We start from the raw sequence: 19569 nt of genomic DNA, 5'->3' as shown, positions 1-19569 counted from the left end.
CAGGTCCAAGGATTCTTCCACATCCTCTACTGAGCTCTGCTCGCTCCCTGAAAGGGGTGACGGCGAGTGTGATGCCACACTCGCAGATGCTGAAGCACCGGAGGGGCCTGGCGACACAGTATGGGTTCTCTTCCTATGTGCCTGCCTAGAGAGAGTGCGGCCCCTGCAGGCCGGCGGCTCATGTGAGGAGGCAGAACCCTCCCAACCAGGCGAGCCGTCATCTCTACCCCTATCCGGGGCCTGAAGGGTCTCAATTGCCTTTGTTAATGATACCATAGACCGAGAGAGGGATACCGCCCACTCTGGGGGTTCCGGACCCCTGGGCTCTGCTGCGGGGGAGGGCTCCTGGGCGCGTTCGGTGTCACAGGTTTCACATAATTTACTGGTCTGCGCTTGTGGGAATCTAACCCCACAGGAAACGCATGCGGCATAGAAGGATGGGTGCGCTTTACCTTTTCCAGACATACTGCTGGAAAAGGCCAGAAAATAAATAGATTCTCATATCTATCTATCTATCTATCTATTTATTTATTTATTTTTTTTTTCAAGGAGGGCGAATGCGGAGGAGAGGGGAGCCCTATATGCCCTAGCGTGGCCTTCAGGCCGGGGTCACACTTACCCCTCTGTAAGTCCTTTCCCGGCTCCTGCCGTGGGAGGCCCCTCCAGCTGCGTTGGTGGCGGTCTCCGGGGACTGCCGCGCTTTGCGGTAAGCTGCGCTTCCTGCGGCCTACCCCGGACTGCCGTCGGGGACTCCATTTTATCCGGCGCCCGCCCTGCCAGGAGGGGGGCGGCGCCGGAAGTGACACCGACTGACGCCGCACTGAGGGCGGGACTTCCGCCCGCGGACCAGGCCGGAGCCGCGGCCTAAATTACGATACCCCCCCCGCCCTGGATCCTGTAACGCCTATACCGGGGACGGGGGGCGCCGAAGCGACGCCGCCTAAGACGCGGCCGGAGCGCTGCCGCCCACTTCCGCCCGCGGCCTAGGCCGAAGCCGCGGGCTAAATTAATGGCGCTACCCACCTGGGGTCCAAAAGCCGGGCCCCAGTGACGTCCTCTCCTCCACCTCCTGTGCAGCCACAACCCGCTCTGCCCCAGGTATTGGGGGGGGGGGGGGGGTTTGGGGGGTGGTCCACCTGACTCTGCGCCCAGGGCCCTCCGCACCTGCTAGTCTCCTTCTTGGACGGTGCAGGCACCCTAACTCCGTCTGCCCTGTAGGGGCGAGGAGAGGGACCGTCCGCCGCCGTGCAGCACCGCCGTCAAGCGTTGGTGGAGCAGTGGGGGCGCACAGACTAGTCTTGTGCCCGTGTGCACGCCCATGGTTTCCATACCTAGGGGTGGACAGGGCTAAGTCTGGCATAGTGTCCCACGTCGCGGGAGAGGAGACGTGGAGGGACTCTCGCACGTAGTCGCCCGTTGCTGGTTTGGGGAAATCGGATCCTTTCTATAGGATGCGTTGCCCCTTCTCGTCTTCAAAAAATAACAAACACGAAAAATAGATGTCTGGGGAAAAGTCCCAGAGGTGTCCCTCGGTGCGGGAAAGGATACGCGGAGCGATGCTCAACGCGTGCTCGCCCGTTGATGGTTTGGGGAGATCGGACCCTTTCTATAGGATCCGTCGCCCCTATCTCCTCTTCATAGTGAGAACCGAAAAAGAAACCTAGTCTGGAGAAACCAGACTGCGTGTGCCTCCAAAGACACTAAGCAAAAAACTGGTTTCCGCCCGCTATAGGGGCGAGGGTGTATGCGGTGGAGGAGGAGCTAACTTGTTTTTTGTATGCCTAGTGTCAGCCTCCAGACGGCAGTAGCACACACCCACAGTCTCTGTGTCCCCCAATGAGACGAAGGAGAAAATCAGTTACATGCCGACCAAACTTGGTAGGAAATGAGAGAGAACAACACACACATATTTGGTGGCACAATGATTAAGTGATATGCAGGACATATTAGATGTAACATTCTGCTGTGTCAGGTGAAACATATTTTGAGTAAGATGAGGGTATTAAACTTTGTCCAAGAAGGCCAAAAAACATAAATTAACACACACATTATGAACATAGAGAATGTGGTTGTGTAGTACATACCGTATTGTGAGAAGAAGTCGCTCCTCTGCAGATATGGCTTTGCGCATCCTAGTGTCCTGAAAGGTGATCCCAGGGTGCACTGTCTCCAAGAGGCGATCAAATGTGGAAATGCTCTTTCGACAGTACTGGTAAAATTTCTCCGGATGCTCCCGCAGAGACGAATAGAGGCGGTGAAAATGACCTCTTGTGAGTCGTTGCCTCAAAAGTGGATGGACCCACATGCGTCTCCTCCTCCGCGGATCCACTATCACAGGATATGGTTGGCCAAAGCGCCGTGACAAAAGCCAGGTAAAGAGAACCTGCTCAGTTGTATTGAATGTCAGACCTTCTGCCATGCTGCACAAAGAACACCAACACACCTCGTGAAAGCAAGGTGCCAAATGTACAGAATGTAGGCAGCCACCTGTTTCTGAGTGTCTAAATAGGGTGCAGGCTAATGATTTAAATTGTTTGCAGGCCTCAAAACCGTTAAATGTCCATTTTGCAAGGCTGCGAGAAAATCTCGCCATACGGATTGCATACGGATTACATACGGATACACACATGCGCAAAATACGCGACCACACCTTGCTTACGGATGACCTACGGACCACTATTTAGTGGTGGTTCATCCGTATTACGCATGTAAAATACAGAGCGTATTTTGCGCAGGTTAGTGTGACTCCAGCCTTACAGAATCTTCCACTTATCAAATGCCAATACAACTTGGGCAGTGGTTTGCATTTATTTGCCTCTAATGCAGCAGCATAGTCTCAAAAGCACAATAAATCTCATGGAAGACTATGACTAGCATTTCCTTCATATCGAAAAGGCCCTCTATATGACATTGCATGAAATTGAGTCCGTGTTACAGACACATGGAAAGTCATTAAATGATTTTGTCCTTCAACTTCCTGTTGGGAAGTATGATAAGCCAATCTATTGTGACAAATATTACAACCCTGTTGTGGAAAAGACTTTGACGTCGAGGCTTTTCCCAATAGCATTTATAGCTTGGAGATTGAAAACTTCAAGAACCAGGAATAGAGGAAGGTGTCTTTGAAATTCCTAATGTGTGCATTAAAAATGGATGTATTGTTGAAGCTGTCTTTCCTTAAGTCATCCAACCAGAAGACTAAAGCATTGCAAACCGTGCAATCTTAAAGGTACTGTCAGACTTAGGCCGGTTTCACACTAGCGCATTTTCAGCGCGCGCACGGCCGGGGGTAGCTCCGCCCCCGAGCCGGCTCTCTGCCCGGCGTGCCCGCCCCTTGCCTGTAGCGCCGCCTCCTAGCGGACGGCGGCGCCTGCGATCGGCGCACCCTATCTTTAGCATAGGGTGCGCCGATCGTGCGCAGGTCGTGCGCTAGTTGCGCTTTGACCTGCGCTGCGCACTTATGACGGTGCGCTGTGCGCGCCAAAATCCGAAAAGTTCGATTTTGGCGCGCACGGCGCACCGTCAAAAGTGCGCAGCGCAGGTCAAAGCGCAACTAGGGCACGACCTGCGCACGATCGGCGCACCCTATGCTAAAGATAGGGTGCGCCGATCGCAGGCGCCGCCGTCCGCTAGGAGGCGGCGCTACAGGCAAGGGGCGGGCACGCCGGGCAGAGAGCCGGCTCGGGGGCGGAGCTACCCCCGGCCGTGCGCGCGCTGAAAATGCGCTAGTGTGAAACCGGCCTTAGCGATGCACCAGCGATATGACGCGGTCAGGATCGCTGGTGCATCGCTAAGTGGTCGCTAGTGAGCTGTCACACAGGCAGATCTCACCAGCGACATCGCAGGGGTCGGGGGTCGCTACTTACCTGTCAGACGAGGCGATCCTGACTTCCTCCCGCCCCTGTCCACGCGCCGCTCATCGGTGCCACAGGAAGCCCAGCAGGAAGCTGACGACGAGAAACGGCCCAGGACGTTCTCGCACGATCAGCGATAACCAGCGGGGGAGCGGTTGGAGGCAAGTATCAGACAGCGATATCACTAGCAATATCGCTATAACGTCACAAAAACCAGTGACGTTATAGCGACATTGTTAGCGATATCGCTTAGTGTGACAGGCCCTTAACTCCAAAAAAACAACATTCGCATGGACTGAATGAAAATGTTCTTAGATGAATTCAGTCTGAATTGAAATGCTACACCAACATTGATTCATTTCAGCAAGACCCTGGAAATGCCGAGGAAGCAGCAAACTATCCAAAGACGTTTTAAAACAGCTGAACTCCTGGTGGTAGGCCTCCTCATAGACTAAATTTGTAAGTTGGTGTTGTAGTCATGCTATTAAAGGGAACCTGTCAGCAGGATTGTGCACAGTAACCTACAGACAGTGTCAGGTCGGCGCCGTTATACTGATTACAATGATACCTTGGTTGGTGAAATCAGTCTTGTGGTTGTTTAATCTTTATTTTCAGTTAATGATATGCTCGTGCCCCGGGGCGGCCTGTGAGAGCAGTCTGTGTGGGGTCTTCATGTGGTGCTCTGATTAGGTATTCATCTGTATGGATCTGCCCCCTACTTTACATAATATATATATTTTTAAACAAATCCCCTTCTGCAGGCAGGTGCCGACGGCGGTGCCTGCGCTGTAGCATCTAAAATGTGTATATAAATATTGTATACATGAATTAAAAAAAAAATCAGTCTGAAAATGGCGGTAGCAGCTATCGGCGATCCAATGCTGTTAGATGTGATCATGCTCCAATGCAGGCGCCACCAGCACCTACCTGCAAAGGGGATTTTATTTTTTTGCAAAATATATATAATTATTATGTAAACTAGTGGGCAGGGCACTGACGAATCACTAACCTGTCAGCAGTCTTCATTATGATTAGCTAATCAGAGCACCACTCAAAGAGCCCCACAGGCCACCCTGGACCACAAGCATATCATTAACTCAAAACTAAAAATGAAGATTAAACAACAACCACAAGACAGATTTCATCAACAAGGTACTGTATCATTTTAATCAGTATAACGGGGCCAACCTGACACTGTTTGTAGGTTACTGAGCACAATCCTGCTGACGGGTTCCCTTTAAGAAACCTTAACTCGACGAGGTGTTTGCAATGACTACAGAATGGTTATAAACCAAATTTTGTCAAAAGTCATTAACTGTTAAATCCTTACCAAATCATTTAAGGGTATCTATTCTCAGAGTTATTCTGTCACCAAGTGACCCTGATCTTCCTTTTACTTTAAAATGAAAACTGTTCGCCCTTGACTTTTGTTGATGGTCATAGCATAAGTAAGTCTTAAGGGAAATTCTGGATTCAGTTGGCATATACTGTATTTGCCATCACAAGCCTTCAGCCATGGCCAATTTTATGTGGGCTTTTGAAGTAAATACTCCTTCCAGCAACTCAAGGTCAAAGTTTGCGCTACTGACCAATAAGGCAACTTAAAGAAAGGACTAAAGCGTTTACACCAAAACTGTTATTTACAGAGACGTTTTTGCACAATAAAAAAAATTATTTCAGCGAATACTTTAATAAAATTAGAAATCTTATAACAATGGATGCGTCCTGCTGTCTGAAGCCGGGATGGGCTGCGCCTGCAGAGTGTGGCACCGGAGTCAACACGTTTGTATGGCATCAGTCAGCGAGTGCACATACATCACTATAATTGAAGACACTGTATGCAAATTCGCAGATGGTGTCTTAAAAAAAAAATAGCGCTATATGCGGTGTCATTTTGTTGAATTCTAAAACAACCTCAATATAGCAGTGCGCACGCACCGGCCGTCGCCATTACCCCAATGGCCAGCACATGCGCTCTATGTTGACATTGTAGTACATTACTTCCATAAAATGGCACTGCAGCCAGCGCATACTGTGGTCTCTGGCGCCATTTTATTGAAGACTCTGTATAAATGAAAACATGTGAGGAGCTGAACTCTCTGATCAAGTTCTCTAGCCCAGGGTTCCCCAACTCCAGTCCTCAAGGCCCACCAACAGGTCATGTTTTCAGGATTTCCTTTGAATTGCACAGGTGAAGCAATTATCACCTGAGCAATACTCAGGAAATCCTGAAAACATGATCTGTTGGTGGGCCTTGAGGACTGGAGTTGGGGAACCCTGCTCTAGCCATACAGTGCCCCGAGAAAAGCCAAGGTGTGGTACCAAAAGTTGGCCATGCACATTGTACGGATGGCAATGCACAATGCTTTCGTGCTATCACGATGTGCAGGCCAGATCAGTATGTGATACGTTCAATTCTCTCTCACCCATGACAGCACCATGGAGCGAGGGGATCCACCCATCCTGGACAGGAACCTACAGATAAAAAGGGCGGTACCTCCCCTCCGCCTTCAGTTGGGTTCCTGTCCCAGACAGGTGACCTACAGTACCAGCAGCAGCAGCTTACCAAAGAGGAGATCCAGGGCCGTCCCGTCCGAGGATTGACAGCGGGGAGGCCGGTCACTGTGGGGTCGGTTCCTGAAGCCGCCACCGCTGCAGCCGACGGGCTCAACAGGGTGGGTGGGGGGGAGAGGACCGAGCAGCCACTCCGGAAAGGAGGCTGGGGCTGGTGGGGACCCAGGGCACGCGCGGGCCACGCTATGGTACAGAGGTGTACCAATATGGTGCTGCCCCGGAAATGAACAAACGACTTCTGGGTCGGCGCACTCCCCGGACAGAGAGCGGTGCAGCCTGGGAGAGGAGGTGACGTCACACGCCGGGAGATTCGAAAATGAATCATAGAATCATAGAATCATAGAATCGTAGAGTTGGAAGGGCCATCTGGTCCAACCCCCTGCTCAAAGCAGGATTCGCTAAATCATCCCAGTCAGATGTCTGTCCAGCCTCTGTTTGAAGACTTCCATTGAAGGAGAACTCACCTTCAATGAAAAGTGCTCCTGGCTGGAAGCGTCCCGGAAGTGCGGGACAGGGGAACAGCAGGAGCAGCAGCCCAAGCAGGAGCCAGGCAGCATCGACACTACTATCTCCGGCAAAAAAGAGCAGACAGGCGTGGTGACCGGTCTAGTAGCCACTCTACGCAGAGCAGCAGATCGGCTGCAAGGAGCAGTCACCATCCTTGGATCAGCCCGTACGGGACCTGAATCCACCTCCCGAACTGGTACCTGCAACCGCGCATACCTGTTGAGTGACCTTCGAGAATGTTCACCTTTGTAACAGACTTCTTTTCCCTTATCAGGGAAATAAGAAAGGGGAAAACAAAGAACGGGGTATGCCCCACTGGTAGCAGAGCCCTACCAATCTCATGAGATAAGAGGCTCCGTGAATCCTGCGGACCTAAGAGCTGTTAGCAGTTCAGAGGTTGAGTACCACCCTTTTCATCCCTGACATGGGGGGGAAAGTTAAAGGGAGGGACGCCATAGCGGGTTCCCAGTCACATGTCTCGACGTCAGAGGAGATTATCTCACATACCTTGGACACCGGCTCATCATCCTCAGACGAGCAAACGGGAGGCCGTCATTGTTTTCCCCTAGAGGAGGTAGACACGCTGGTAAAGGCAGTAAGATCTACCATGGGGGTGGCAGACCCTCGCCCTGATAGGCCAGTCCAGGACATAATGTTGGGGGACTGGGCCAAAAGAAACGCAGGGTGTTCCTGCTAAATGAGAATGTACAGGGAAAAAAAAGAGGAAAAGCCGGATAGCCAGTCCCTTCCCTTAAGAGAAAATATACCTTTGACGAAGGGGCATCCACATCTTGGGACAAGGCCTCGAAAGCCGAAGTAGCTGTCGCCAAGGCCTCAAAAAAAAAAGAAAAAAGTTTGCACTCCCCTTTGAGGACAGGGGTACTCTGAATTACCCCTTAGATAAAAAGGCTGATACCTTCCTCAAGGGTGCTTGGGAAGCAATAGGCCGGCTATAGTGGCAACATGTACCTCCAGAGCCTTATGGTATGGGTGGATCAACTAGATAAATAGTTGAGGGAAGGTACACCCAGGGGAAAAGAATCAGGAATCTATTCCAAGAATAAGGGGAGCAGGCGGCCTTCTCGGCGGACTTATCAGCCGACTCAGTAAGATTATCATCCAAAGTGGCAGCACGGTCAAAACGCAGCCCAAAGAAAGTTGTGGCTCAAATGTTGGCAGGGGATTTACAAGCTTAAATGAAGCTATGCTCGATCCCCTGTGAAACGAAGTTCTATTTAGGGAGACGTTGGATCACATCCTCCAAAGGCAGGGGATAAAATAAAATGAAGGGATGCCCAAACCTGGGGCCTATAGCTTTTAAAAGGTCCTTTCATAACAAAGTTCTTTCAGAGGAGGTCACCGAGGGAACAAGAATGGGATGAGAGAAGAGGAGATAGAGGTCCTCTTTGGTAACTTATCCCGAGACAAGAAACCTTCTAACTGACAGTTTGTGGAAGGAAATCTCGGACAGCCCTTGGTTATTAATTCTGATCGCCTCGGGCCTAAGGATAGACTTTCTCTCTCCCACCTCAAAAAAATACGTAGTAACTCCACTAAGATCCTCTGTACGAGAACAAAAGCTCTCGAAAACGAGGTTCTAAGCTTAGTAAAGAAAGGAGTCCTCCATGAGGTTTCCCTGCTGGATAGGGGCAGAGGCTTCTATTCCCCTCTTTTTCTGGTGACCAAACCGGACGGCACCTTCCGGATAATTATAAATTTGAGAAGTCTAAACGTTTGACTCCATTTTGCATTTTTGTTTTTTGACAATCAAATTAACCACGAAAATCCTGTTCCCACACTGCTTCAGGACGGTATTAGATCTCAGCGACGCGTACTATCTCGTCTCCATCCACGAAGACTCCAGAAAATACCTCAGACTGGCGGCTGCTATAGAGGGCGAGATAAAAGGGGTCCAATACGGGACCTTGCCGTTCGGAATATCTATAGCCCCACGAGTATTCACAAAACTAGTAGCAGAAATGATGGCCCGCCTAAGGGAGCAGGACAAATTAATCCATATTGGATGACTTTTAATAGCGGCTCGCCCCTAAAATGCAAGGAACAGAGGGACAGAGTGATGAACACTCTACAGAACCTCGGCTAGCTTCTGAACCTGAGAGAATTGAGGTTGGAACCAGCACGTTCGGGAGTTCCTAGGACTAACACTGGACTCAAACACCCAAGAGCAATACCTCCCGGACCGCAAAAAAGAGCATCGCTCAAATGGTAGCAAGAGCGATTCAGAACCCTTCCATGACACTAAGAAAAGCAATGTCATTACTAGGGTCTCTCTCTGCCTGCCTACGGGCAGTCCAATGGGCACAGCTACATACGAGACATCTCCAATGGGATGTATTAGCCAGCCAGTTAGCATTACAAAGTAACTTAGGGGGCCGCATTACCCTAGATTCTAAAACTATTCATTTCCTAGCCTGGCGTGGAAACAAAGACAACCTATCCAAAGGGATTCCTTGGGTAAAAAAAATAAATAAATAAAATCACACATATAATTACCCCGGATGCCAGTCCCACAGGATGGGAAGCATACATGAACAGCAGGGTGGCCCAGAGGGAAGGGGGAGGCCAGGAATTAGAAGCCTCCTTGAACCAAAAGGAATTCGGGCAGTAGGCTACGCCTTAACACACTTCCTACCCATGCTGTGAGGTCATCATGTCCGCATATTTTCGGACAATCAGGTGATGGTGGCTTATATAAATCATCAGGGAGGAACCAGGTCCCGAGCCCTAATGAACACGTCTTCCAAAATCCTCACCCTATCCGAGTATCTTTCTCGGCACCGCACATACGGGGAACAGAGAACTGGAGAGCAGACCTTCTGAGTCGCACCATAATACGCCAGGGAGAATGGGTCCTAAAACAGTCCTTTTTTCTGCAGATTGTAGAAATGTGGGGAACCCCAGACATAGATCTGTATGCCAACTACAAAACAAAAAAGTGCAACCTTTTTTCGTTCCCTAGACTCCAGGGGGAATCCTCGGGCCCTGGACGCTCTTATGCTCCCTAATGTATGCCTTTCCCCCGATCATTCTCATTCCGGCAGTCATAAGGAAAGTCAGAGAGGACAGAGTGAGAATGATACTAATGACTCCCTTCTGGCCAAAAAGAACTTGGTTCTCCTGGCCGAGAATGCTCTCAATAACCGACCCTTGGGTCCTACCAGATCTCCCAGGCCTACTGTCTCAGAGGCCAGTGTTACACTCTCGAGCAGTGAACCTCCATTTCACACATGGAATTTGAAAGGGCACTTCTGAGGGAAAGGGGTTTCTCTGAAAGCCTAGTTTCTACACTACAAAAGAGTAGGAAACCGGTCACGACAAGAGCCTATAGGAGAACTTGAAGGAGGTTTCTGTCCACCTCCAGGGTAGAGGATGGAGTCCAGATTGACAAAATTCTTGAATTTCTGCAGAGGGGCTTAGAGCAGGGACTGGTGGTTAACACACTGAAAGTACAGATAGCGGCCTTAGGTGCCTTTTATAACCAGGATGTGGCAGGCAATTCCCTGGGTAGCACGGTTTATCAGGGCTGCAACCAGGTCTAGGCCAATAGTTAGCCTGAAATTACCATCATAGTACGAGATTCGGGTCCCATCTGCACTAACAGGTCCCCCATTTGAACCTATCCAGTCAGCTCCCCTTAATATCTTATCATTAAAACTGTGCTTCTAGCGGCGCTAGCATCGTCTCACAGGGTGAGTGATATTCAGGCTCTATCAACAGCGCCACCATTGACCAGAATTCTAGAAGCCTGACCCGGCATATCTACCTATAGTGGCATCACATTTTTCATAGGTCCCAAGAGGTAGTCCTTCCTTACTTCTACCCAAATCCCAGGAATAGATATGAAGAGGTGCCTAGTTCAGTATTTAGAGGCCAACAAAGGATGTAGGAAGGAAGGCTCTCTCTCTCTTTGTGTGTTTCCAGGGACCTCGGAGGGGACTCAAAGCATCTAAGAGTACCCTGGCAAGATGGATAAGGGATGCGATTGGCATATACATCCAGTGGGAATACCATTCCGGAGGGGTTGAGAGCTCATCCCACAGGAGCAGTAGCGACCTCGGGGACTGAAAGATCCGAGGTATCGATAGAACAGATCTGTAAGGTGGCCACCCGGCCAACACCTTCTACCTCTTTTCAGACACTATCATTTAGAGCTAGCCTCTATGTCTGACCTGACCTTCGGGAGAAGGGTCCTTCAGGCGGTGGTCCCTCCCTAAGCTACCAATCTCTGTAATTCCCTCCGTGGTGCTGTCATGGGTGAGAGAGAATAGCTTAGTTACTCACCGATAATGGTGTTTCTCGGAACCCATGACAGCACCCGCTTATTCCCCCCCTTCACGAGTGTGGTGAGCACGTTTTACTGTCCGTGGAGTGTTTCCGTTTAGACACGGTGCTGCTTAATAATAAGCAATATTCTAATGTTGTGTATATACTTCTGTTGGAAACCCTCTGATGCTCTGTAACCAAGTGAAGGCAGAGGGGAGGTACCGCCCTTTTTATCTGTAGGTTCCTGTCCAGGATGGGTGGATCCCCTCTCTCCGTGGTGCTGTCATGGGTTCCGAGAAACACCGTTATCGGTGAGTAACTAAGCTATTCCAGGAGGTAGTGATCAAGGTCCTAGTCTTTGGAGATCAGGAAGCAGCGGGCCCTAGTACTTCCAGAACTGAAGGTTCTCGTATCGTACCAGGCAAACATTTCCCCGGGGAGGTTCCTCAAAGCACAAAAAAGGAAGGTCACAAAAGAGGTGCCGAGTGTGTTACAGAAGGGGGATATGCAAGGAAACAGTTTATCAATGCGATACCTACCGTGACAAACCTGACCTGTCTATAAAAGAATGCTTCAGCCTGTACCACACATTCATGGACTACTAAATTTATTTATGACTTGCGTGACTCGCGTATGCCAACCTGATGAACACTACACTACTCATGTATATCAACCTGATGCACTCTACACAACTTACATATGCCATTCACATACCAGTAAACAGTAAATCAGGTCCAAATTGGGGTAATTTGTGGGGCATTGCCACTGTTTAGGCACATCATAATACCTGCAGACCATTCCATCAAAGTCTGCTCTCCAAAACATCCCTAGTTCCCTTCTGAGCCCTACCATGCGCCCTAACAGTGGTTTTCTCCCACATATCGGCATACTCATGAGAAATTGCACAACAAATGTTGGGGTCCATTTTCTCCTGTTACCCTTGTGAAAATAAAAAAAAAATTGGGGCTAAAAGATCATTTTTGTGGAAAAAATGCGATTATTTTTTTTATTACAATATTTCTGTGAGGCACTTGGGGGAGGGGGAGTTCACTGTGCTCACCACATGTTAATAATAAACTTCTTGTGGGGTCTAGTTTTCATAATGGGGTCACTTGTGGGGGGTTTACACTGCTTAGGCACATCAGGGGCTCTCCAAATGCAACATTTTGTGTGAAAAAAGTCAAACTGAGCTCCCTCCCTTCAGAGCCCTGCTGTGCACACAAACAGTGGTTTTCCCCCACATATGGGGTATTGGCAGGTTCAGGAAAAATTGCATTACAAATTCTGGGGTCCACTTTTCCTGATACCCTTGTGAAATAAAAAAAAGTGGATCTAATGTAAAATTTTAATGAAAAAAAAGTTAAATATTCAATTTTTCCTTCCACATTGCTTCAATTCCCGTGAAGCACCTGAAATGTTAAACTTCTTGAATGTGGTTTTCACGGGTACAGTTTTTAGAATGGTGTCACTTTTTTGGGTACTTTTGGGTATTTTCTATCATATAGACCCCTCAAAGTCACTTCAAATGTGATGTGGTCCCTACAAAAAAAAAAATGGTTTTGTAAATTTTGTTAGAAAAATAAAAAATCGCTGGTCAACTTTTAACCCTTTTATAACTTCCTAACAAAAAAATTGTTTCCAAAATTTTGCTGATGTTAAGTAGGCATGTGTTAATGTTATTTTGTGTGACATACTGTATCTCGGTGAGTCTGACTTCTATACCAGGAAAGATCTTTGAACAAATTATTAAACAACATGTATGTCAATACCTGGATAAGAATGAAGTGATTAAACAGAGTCAGCATGGGTTTGTAACTAATAAGTCATGTCAGACTAACTTAATTTCCTTCTATGACGGTATCACTGATTGGGTGGATCAAGGAAATGCTGTAGATATAGTATATCTTGACTTCAGCAAAGCATTTGACAAAGTCTCTCATACAATCCTTATTGAAAAAATGACTAAGTATGGAATGGACAAGGCAACTGTTAGGTGGATTCATAACTGGCTTAGTGATCGGACCCAAAGAGTGGTCGTAAATGGCTGCACATCCAGTTGGAAGAATGTCTCAAGTGGGGTACCACAGGGCTCTGTCCTGGGCCCTGTATTGTTCAACATCTTTATCAACGATTTAGATGAAGGAATTGAGGGTAAACTGATTAAATTTGCTGATGACACAAAGCTAGGAGGGATAGCTAATACTAGAGAAGAGAGAGAGAGGATTCAAAAAGATTTAAATAAACTGGAGAAGTGGGCAGCAACTAACAGAATGGTTTTTAACAGGGAGAAATGCAAAGTACTACATCTGGGCAATAAAAATGAAAAAAGCATATATAGAATGGGAGGAATAGGGCTAAGTGACAGCACATGTGAAAAAGACTTGGGTATACTAATAGATCACAGACTGAATATGAGTCAACAGTGTGATGCAGCAGCAAAAAAGGCAAATGCAATTCTAGGATGTATTAACAGAAGCATACAGTCTAGATCACGTGAAGTCATTATTTCCCTCTACTCCTCTTTGGTCAGACCTCATCTGGAATATTGTGTCCAGTTTTGGGCACCACATTTTAAAAAAGACATCAACAAACTGGAGCAAGTTCAGAAAAGAGCGACCAGAATGGTGACCGGTCTGCAAACCCTGTCTTATGAGGAAAGGTTGCAGGATTTGGGAATGTTTAGTTTGCAAAAGAGAAGACTGAGAGGAGACTTAATAGCTGTCTACAAATATCTAAAGGGATGTCACATTGTAGAAGGATCAACTTTATTCTCATTTGCACAAGGAAAGACTAGAAGCAATGGGATGAAACTGAATGGGAAGAGACACAGATTAGATATTAGAAAAAACTTTTTGACAGTTAGAGTGATCAATGAGTGGAACAGGCTGCCACGAGAAGTGGTGAGTTCTCCTTCAATGGAAGTCTTCAAACAGAGGCTGGACAGACATCTGACTGGGATGATTTAGCGAATCCTGCTTTGAGCAGGGGGTTGGACCAGATGGCCCAGGAGGTCCCTTCCAACTCTACGATTCTATGATTCTATGATCTCCTTGATTTAAGAACATAAGAATTAAAAGTTTGAAAATTGCAAATTGTTCAAAACTTCTCTCCACGCCCAGAGAGGTGAATATTCATTTCTCTTAAGTGGCGGCACACGTGACCACCAGCTGCAGCAGGAAGCCGACAGCTGACACTGTGCGCGCTATTGAAGCGCAATGAATAGTCACTGCTCTCTGCGCGCACAGTCACGGCATGCAGAGTAGTGAGTATTCCTGCAGCTGTCCTTTGTCTTGCAAGCAGTGCAAGACATTCCTGCCATGCGCTGCTTACAAGCATAAAGCAGCTGCTGGCATTGGAACAAGATGCTGCAAGGGAGCGCTGGGAAGGTAAGTATAATGTTTGGTTTTTTTTTAAGGCCGGGGCCAATTATAAGGATGGGGCCATGCATACCAGAATAGGGATGGAGCCATGTATATTAGGACAAGATGGAGGCCCTGCATGCCAGGATAAGGATGGCGGCCATGCATACTAGGACAAGATAGGGGCCCTGCATACCAGGATAGGGGTGGGTCCATGCATACTAGGAAGAGATGGGGGCCCTGCATACCAGGATCGGGGTGGGTCCATGCATACTAGGAAGAGATGGGGGCCCTACATACCAGGATAGGGATGGGGTCATGCATACTGGGATAGGGATGAGGGCGATCATTCCTGCCAGGATAGGGATGAGGGCGATCATTCCTGCCAGGATAGGGATGAGGGCGATCATTCCTGCCAGGATAGGGATGAGGGCGATCATTCCTGCCAGGATAGGGATGAGGGGGCCCATGTGTATCAGGCTGGGAATGAAAGGACCAAATAAACCAGGATAAGGGATATTAAGTACAGAATTGACATTTTTTGCTTAATTTTTTTTCCCCCAAAATAGTCGCAGATACTGGAACTATTTTTCTACTTTGCATTCTTCTAATTGGGATCTGGTAAACTGCTTCTTCCATACCCAACTGTGACTTTCTTTGTACTACGGAGCGATTTTTTTTTTTCTCTGTTGTTTATCCGCCTTGTACCTGTAGTTCTCGATTTTGATCTTTAGCCTACCTTCTGATTTTGCTCCAAGTCTAGACGAAGTCAGCCTATGGTGAGGAACAGGAGAAGTTTTATGGGTAGTGATTTCCTTGGTACCATTAGTGATCTCCTGACTAGATTATGGCCTTTTCCCTCAGATCAGTGCTTTCATGGGTTCAAACCCAGACTCAGTTTCTGACCACAATGTTGTACCTGCAGGCTGCAGCCATTGTAGCAGGAGGATCCTCATTCTCGCAAAGTCCACCTACATAGACTGGTTCAGCCGGCAGCCTAATGTATAGGGGCTAGAAATGTAATATTTTTTTCTTTTATGTGATTTGTGTAAAGAGTAGATTCCTCAATAATGGGAGCTATAAGGCTGGATTTACATATGGTAGCTGTGGTAAGGTGTTTACCCAAGATTTTCCAAAACTCCAGGAAACAAAGGTTTGTCTCAATTTTGAAAAGTTGCAGCAAAAAAAGTGTGACCCCAGTATAAAGCCAAATTATTGTAGTAGAGAAGGTATGGGAACTAATAAAGAAGTGCTTGATCGATGTTTTTTTTTTTTGCAGTTACAATAAGGTTCTACAGGAAGCACTTGGCTGATTTCCCTGTTTCCTCTACTTTATTAGAAAATACAACCTGTAATAGACCCAGAAGCACATTACTGGCTTTCCTCATTGTTCTACTTCCTGCTTTTATGTTCTCAAATAATTCTTAAAAGCAAAGAAAAGCCTCTACTATAACACTGTTCACAGCAGTGTGCTGCTGGCTATGCATGACCTGCCTTCTCGGTACATTTATTACATACTGAACTGTTCTTCAAAACACCAGAACAAGTTTTTCATGTCAAAGCTGTTCGGTCTTGCTTCCTTTTACTTACAGTATACATGATTTTGTCACATACTCACCTTGCAACTCTCTAGCGATGACTACCTCTATTGTCAGATGCCACCAATTTTAGGAGGTGGTGATGGCATAACTGGGTATAATCACAACCATCGGGCGAAGAGAAAAAAAAAAGCCCTGCAGAACTGCAGACTCAGGCTTGATGCTGAACTGCCCAATATCCTGGCTCCCTTTCTGCTGTACCAATGACTGAGCTGTTCCAGCAGATAATGGTTGACTTGGTTGCCACCAGAGTACAAAAAAAATCCTTTATTAAGAGAAAATTCTCTTGATTGTGAAGGAGAGAGCCAAAAAAGACCTAATTGATATGATATCACTTTTGTTAGAATGTTGGGCACATTGATGAATCACAGGAGAAATCAGTTAATTTCAGAAAAGTCAGATAAAAGTGATTGCCAGCAAAAAGAAACTTTTCGTGAAAGTAGTCAAGGAGAGATACTGCCAAGGGGCTCAAAAATGAAGCCTGCATTACAATTGAGCTCTAGTTGAGATTCCAAAGGGACACTGGCTGACAGTAGGTTAGAATCCTGTGGGCCACTCACTGTTGAAAGATGCAGAAGGCAGATTTCTATGCCAAAGATTATTGGAACTAAATTAAAAGGTCAGAGACGTTGCCCTGGAGAGCGAAGGACAACGCACTGTTATAACTTTCCTAGAATAGATATAAGATAAGTAATGCAATTGAAAGAAGCAGTTTCCAGGTCGCTTGGTACATTTGAGAGACGATTTCCAAACCTGGATATTCTTGATAACTATATGGCACTCCTGTAGTGCGGAGAGGTGCCCTAGCAGGGTTCCAACCTGTAGGAAATATAGTAGAGAAAACTTGGCACTCAAAAGGTTGCGGTGAAAAATAGATAATGTTTAATAGGCAGGCTGTATCAAATTAACATTTCAGTCCTATGTTGGACCTTCATCAGAATTTCGGGATTTAAAGTAAAGGATATGCTGTGATCTAATTCTTGGTCCGTGCCGAGAATCCAGAGGTAGTCACATTGTGATAGCTTGTCCATGCAACAGAAGTGATTCTGCAGCTAGAAGGCTTGGAGGGTCCTCAGTACGGAATAGAGAGAGAGAACCTATACTACAATCTGAGGAGCTTCTGATATCGGCAATAGCATTGGGTATTGCAACACATCACTTCTGGAAATGTGCTATATCATCAGACACAATGGGCTTTAAGAAGTCCATCACTCCTCAGATTGTAGTATAGGTCGACTCTCTTTTCCGTACCGAAAACCCTCCAAGTCATATAAATGCACCATCATCTTTGTCGCACGGACAATCTATCTCTACGTGACTACCTCTGGATTCTTTGGCATGGACCTAGAATTAGATCACAGCATATCCTTAACTTTATATCACTAAATTCTGATGAATGTCCAAAACGTTAATTTGTTTAATAGGCAATCTGTATCAAATTATTTTTCACTGCAACTTTTGAGTGCCAAGTTTTCTTTACTATCCCTGGATATTGTCTGTCTGAATCATCTACGCAAAGAAAACCTTGTGATCTCTGTATGGCAACTTAGACACTTAAATGTAGAGAGACTAAATTTAAGTATAAAAGAGGGCCTTAGAGGGGAACCTTTCTCCTAAAACGTTACCAGGGAGCATCCACCACAAAAAGATTAGTGTGACAGGTCTGAAGTACCAATTCTTCTAGCTCATAACTTGTTTCATCTTCTGCCTTGATCTTAAACATCTTGGTAAAATGAGGAAGGGGAGTGACGATTTATGGGAGAGGGAACTGAACTAACAAAGACTAGGACATCCACTGACAAAGCAGGGGTATTCAACTTTAACTAAGAAAAGGCGTAACTTTTATACAGCCTGGATTCCCCACCTGAAGCATATTTCCATGAAGATGTTTGAGCCAGTCACCCATTCTGTTACATTAATCAGCTCCTGGTTCAAGAAGTCTACAGTTCCAATGTTTAGTCCTGGAATGTGAATTTCTGATCATTTGATGATTTTGATTGCTCTGCCAGAGCTGCAGTAGGCAACTGCCATGCCACTGTCTGTTCTGATGGGGTGACTCACTGGGAGAGCAATCCCACATATGACAGGGAGTAAGCAACTGCCCAAAGTTCTAGGATGTTAGATTCTCTGAAAAGACCATTGGCTCCGAATTGTTATATTGCAGATAACTCCTGCTCATCCTAAGAGACTGGCATCTGAATTCAGAACCAGCCATCGAAGCAGTGGAAAGGAACAAACTATAGAAACCTTTGGCTAACAAGAATCAATTGAGTTGTTCTTTCACCTATCAGTCAGACAAACCAGACAGAAAATCCTTGGAGTTGTCCCAGGAAGCAAAAATGGCCCATTAGGCCTGTTTCACATTTCCGTTTGTTTCCATCAGTCAAAATCCGCCGTTTTGCAAAAAAAAAAAAAACGGATCCGCCATTTTTTTTGGCGGATCCATTTTTTTCCCCATTGACTTGCATTAGTGGCGGATTTTGACGGATGGTCATCCGTTTTTTGACGGATTTGCCAAAATTTTGGCGTCCGCTGACTTGAGTGGATGGAAAATGAAACGTTTTTTTGTCTGCACGGATCCGCTTTTTTACACTGAGCATGCCCAGAAGAATTTGCTTGCCAGAAATTTAACCCCAAGTCCCGTTCTGGCGGCAGAAAAAAAATTCTCTCTCCTTTTCCAGGCTGCAGTTCCTTTAGATTTCCGCTTCAGTGGATCCATCAAAACAACGGTCCGGTGGCATACGTTGCTGTCACGACGGAAACGGATCCGTCTTTTGCATTTTTTCACAGATTGCAACTGACCAAAAAAAACGGAAGTGTGAAAGAGGCCTTAGAGAAGCCAAGTATGAAACTGAATTCTGGAAATCACAGGATCCATAGACATGTTATGCAAGGCATTGGGCTACCAGTCAGCTACAGGTGTTCCAATAACCTCACGCCACCACTCCCAAAAGGCTTTGTGCTGTGCAAGACTGCAATGGAAACTGGAATGGAGCTCCATCTTCAGTGAGGAGTCTGGTGTGGGGTGGCATGATGTATGGTAGAGTCAGACCCCTCTAGTCTTCATTGCAAGTACACCAACAGCTCAGCATTACATTGATTTGGTTGTGGAATCAGTGGTATAATTTCTTCAAAACTGTACCAGGAGCCATTTTTCAATATGACACCACCAGACAGCATGTTGCTTGTGTCACTGTGAGCAGCATAAATGTACTACCTACCGTGGCTTGCAGCGTGTCCGGACTTGCCAATTAAGAACGTCATAGGTGACAATTGCCAAAACAGATGCCAGCAGCGGAGGATGATTATTTGTGTGTATTCAGCGTGACAGAATATTTCTCAGACAACCATTAATAACTTATTGATAATATGTCAAAGAGTGTGTGTGTGTGG

This window comes from Dendrobates tinctorius, unplaced genomic scaffold (assembly GCF_039654945.1).
Source record: "Dendrobates tinctorius isolate UK_male_01 unplaced genomic scaffold, ASM3965494v1 ptg000069l, whole genome shotgun sequence".
Classification (NCBI taxonomy): Eukaryota; Metazoa; Chordata; class Amphibia; order Anura; family Dendrobatidae; genus Dendrobates; species Dendrobates tinctorius.
The sequence above is the reverse complement of the archived record's forward strand: the minus strand, read 5'-3'. Positions refer to the sequence as shown.